Raw genomic sequence first — 4624 nt, forward strand, 5'->3', positions numbered from 1 at the left:
TACTGTAGCAGTATTGTAGTAGGGTATTGGTTCCCTGTAGCAGGGGAATCGGTTCCCCTCTGATAATCTGGAAAAAAAAAATTTACATTCGACACTGTTCACGGCACTGTTCACGGTATTGTTCATTACTGTTTACGGTACTGTTCATTACTGTTCACGGTACTGTTCATACCATATTTTACTATTCATAAATACGTTTTTGAAAATTTTATACGAAACATAATTTGATAGAATATTGTGGTATTTTCTTAAAATGAGTTGAAATGTTATGATATTTTGTAAGAATATCATTTTTAAAAGTTAATGTGACATCTCGGACTCGTATTCGGGTAGAGTACGGGTTAAGGTGTTACACCATGTCAGTATTTTGAGGGTCAACATTACGTTCCATTGATTAAGAGTCAAACTATTCTTTTTAATTTAAAGATAACATTGAATATAAAAAAATCAAGAATCATATTAATTGTTTGGGTAAATTATGCATTTAGTACCTAAATTATCAATTTTGATCCATTTTAGTATCTAAATTTTTAATTTTTTTTAAAATCATACCTAAAATTATTTTTTGTTTCATTTTAATACCCTGTCGTTAAAAACTTAACGCGTTTAGAACCTAAATTATCAATTTTGATATGTTTTAGTACCTAAATTTTCAATTTTTTTCAAAACTTAAGTATGATTTAGGTACTAAACATGTTTTAGTACCTAGACTTTCATTCTTTTTTCAAAACATAACGGTGGAGTATTAAAATAAAACAAAAACTAAACTTTAGATATATTGAAAAAATTGAAAGTTTAAATATTAAAACATATTAAAACTGATAATTTTGATACTAAATACGTAATTTACTCTCTTTTTTAAAAAGAAAAAGTCATTTTCACTATACAAATCTTAAGAAAGACGTTCACATAGTCGGATTTAAATTCGATTCGGATCAGATAAAAATCGATCTAATTTTTTTATCTAGTAAAAAAATCAGATTTTAAAATAACCGGTTCGGATTCTAACCGGTTTGGAGGGTCGGATGGTGTAACCGGTTTCAGTTTGAAAAAAATCAATTTTTAATCCGATAAAAAATATGCTCCATCCAAATAATCCTTTAAAGCTAGTTTTTTAAACCTTTGACTGTATTTTTTTCAGATAAAAACCGGTTTTTTATCCGAGTTTTTTTTCCTAAACCGGTTATACTATCCGGTTTAAAAAAACTGATTTTTCTCAAATCCAGTTTTAGATATTTTTTACATAAAATCGAATATTCGAATTTTTTGTACACCTCTAATAACATCCCCGTAATGAATCCAATATCCGATGCTGGTCCACACGTACAATCTAAAATGAATCAAAGCCACCAATTCCCAATCATATATGACGATCAATCCACACATCCAATTCATTTATCACCGTAGATATTTTCTGAATCACCCAATATTACCAACTCTTAACACAACCGGAGGTGGCATTATCCACCGTCCTACCACCCTTCAAAACCCGCCACCTGTCCCTCAAAGTAGCCTTACAAACAAAAACAAAATCTTCTTTATCTTATGTCTTAAGCCGAAAGGATAGGACACGTGAATGTTCCTTTCCAGCCGCGTGTCTTATTCTCATTCGCTACCTCTGTTTTAGTATTTTACTCCATAAACGCGTTCACGCTATTTTAGTTAATCTGACCGTCCATTATCACATTATCCAGCAATCGTAGCAGTTGCATCCTAGATCGCCTTTGCTTTCGCCACGTAGCAAAAACGACACGTGTCGAGAAAATAACGGGTTTTCGGGTTAGTCAAATTTCGATTTCGCCTTCTACAAATACTCCATCTCACCCTCGACTGAGAAAAAGGATTTTAAAAGAACCAGCAAATTTATCTCTTTATTTCTTATCAATTCTATCTGTTAATTTGTAAAAATGGCGTTGAATTTGGCACACCAGATTGGGTCTCTTGCCGGAACCCTAATTGTGGCGGAAGTACCCACCGGAGAACAGTCTTCTTCGGCGCTGACGAATGTGTCTGGAGTTCGGAAAGTTCCATTGGCGAGCCTCCGTTGCAACGCTCCCGGAGAAACTGTATCCCCTCCTATGTTAACTCCGCCGCTGACCCCGCGGAGCGCGGCAAACCGGTCGGGTATGACGAGTCCGAAGCTGCGTGGGGATCTTTCCTCTGCTTGCCAGTCGTACGGGACGTTAGCGCCGGTGGAGACGGAGGAGGTGGCGTGGAAGGAGGGAGGGAAGAAAGAGGAGAAGGGAGGGGTTCCGGTTTACATCATGATGCCGTTGGACAGCGTGACGTACGGGAACACGGTGAATAGGAAGAAGGCGATGAATGCGAGTCTACATGCGCTGAAGAGCGCGGGGGTGGAGGGGATAATGATCGACGTTTGGTGGGGGCTGGTGGAGAGGGAAGCGCCGGGCGCATACAATTGGGGTGGATACACCGAGCTTCTCGAGATGGCCAACAAACATGGGCTTAAAGTCCAGGCTGTCATGTCGTTTCATCAGTGTGGCGGCAACGTCGGTGACTCTTGAACGTAAGCTCTCATTTTTCTGGTTTAAAATAACATGATCACATGAACTCCTACGATCTAGATTTGAAAATGTTATAATTCAATTTATTTTTATATCCTGGGAATCGGATGAATCTTGGAAAATCAAGAAGAAGTAATTATTGATTACAATTTACAAGGCAATCGTGTGCTTTAAATTTTAGGGGTAAACTACATATTTAGTATCCAATTATTACTTATGTTCCATTTTGGTCACTCAATTATTTTTGTACAGAATTCCTTTGCCCAGGTGGGTTACAGAAGAGATGGAGAAGGACCCTGAGCTTGCATATACTAATCAATGGGGAAGAAGGAATTATGAATACGTTTCACTTGGCTGCGATACCCTTCCTGTCTTAAAAGGCCGCACCCCTGTTCAATGTTATGCTGATTTCATGCGTGCCTTTAGGGATAATTTCAAACATCTCCTTGGTGATACCATTGTGGTAAATTATGTTCCTTCTGTTGCCTTTTTCAGTTTTGTTTATATCAACTGCTAAGGAAATATCAATGTTTTTCATTGCAGGAAATCCAAGTCGGAATGGGTCCGGCCGGTGAGCTTCGGTATCCTTCGTATCCGGAGGCAAATGGGACATGGAAATTTATTTGAATTTTTAAAATTTAGAGGGAATTGAATTTTTTTTAAATTTTAAACGTCAAAATTAGAATTTTTTTAAATTTTGGGGCCATGGTCCCCTTTAGTCTAGCTTGTGTTCCGGCCCTGTTAATGTCGATGTTATTTGATGCAGTACATGCTTAGCAGCCGAAGCTGCCGGTAAGCCGGAATGGGGTAGCACCGGGCCAACTGATGCTAGTCACTACAACAATTGGCCAGAAGATACTCCATTTTTCAAGAAAGAAGGTGGTGGTTGGAATAGTCCCTATGGTGAATTCTTCCTTTCTTGGTATTCTCAGATGCTGTTAGAGCACGGCGAGAGGATTCTGTCATCGGCAACATCAATTTTCGACGGTGCGGGTGCGGGTGCGAAGATCTCTGTGAAAATCGCTGGAATCCACTGGCATTACGGAACCAGATCCCATGCTCCTGAACTCACAGCAGGGTACTACAACACAAGGTACCGAGATGGTTACCTCCCGATTGCTCAAATGCTAGCAAGACATGGTGCCGTTTTCAACTTCACTTGCGTAGAGATGCGTGATCATGAGCAGCCTCAAGATGCTCTATGTGCACCCGAGAAGCTGGTCAAGCAAGTGGCTTTAGCCACCGCGGCAGCACAAGTTCCGCTTGCCGGGGAGAATGAGCTTCCCCGTTACGATGAATATGCCCACGAGCAGATCTTACAAGCATCGTCATTGGATGTCGACGGCTCTCCAATCGATAGAGGATGTGTGCATTTACATACTTGAGGATGAACCCATAAATCTTCCATCCGGAAAACTGGAGTCGGTTTGTCGCATTCGTGAAGAAGATGAACAACGGAAAAGGTGCTCGTCGGTGTCGGGAGGTGGAGCGGGAAGCGGAACAATTCGTGCATGTCACACAGCCTTTCATCCAAGAGGCAGCTGTTGCCCTTATGCAGTAGCACTCATCTTTTAGATAAGGGCAGTGGTAGCTTAGGACAGAATTTGGATCAATAAGTGTTGTATGTTTGTAATTTGGTATGCGATTTTACTTTGTACCAAATAGTTGAAGCTCTTCCATTTCACGAAAGGCTAATATATAAATATAAATATAAATATATTAGAATTATTGAATTTGGAATTTGTTTTGGAGATAGACAGGTGTTGGAAGAAAAATAATGTTTCAAACACATTTGTGCCCAAAATGATGACACTATCATCATTCTGAAAGTAAAGACGAGATCTGTTCCCCATGAAACTGAAACCCTCATTGTCATTTCCTGACTCTTGATATTTTTGAAATATACCCTATATAATTTAACTGAACTTTAATTTAATTTAACTCGATCAGATTGAGATTGTGTTCAGGTGAAGTTTTATATAGAATTAGGTTCTGACAGATTTGAATAGAAGATAAAAAAAAATTTCGACTAGATTCAACATGAGAATGGTAGAATAATTTTTTATATATATAGTAATTGTAGACATTAATTTTTCACT

At 38.6% G+C, this 4624-nt stretch overlaps 1 pseudogene; it reads left to right on the forward strand.

Moving 5' to 3' along the window:
• The first annotated feature begins 1842 nt into the window (after nt 1-1842).
• LOC120148860 lies at nt 1843-4215 on the forward strand (annotated as a pseudogene).
• Nucleotides 4216-4624: the final 409 nt, after the last annotated feature.

The sequence above is a fragment of the Hibiscus syriacus genome, unplaced genomic scaffold, assembly GCF_006381635.1.
Source record: "Hibiscus syriacus cultivar Baekdansim isolate YM2019G1 unplaced genomic scaffold, ASM638163v2 tig00110987_pilon, whole genome shotgun sequence".
Taxonomy (NCBI): Eukaryota; Viridiplantae; Streptophyta; class Magnoliopsida; order Malvales; family Malvaceae; genus Hibiscus; species Hibiscus syriacus.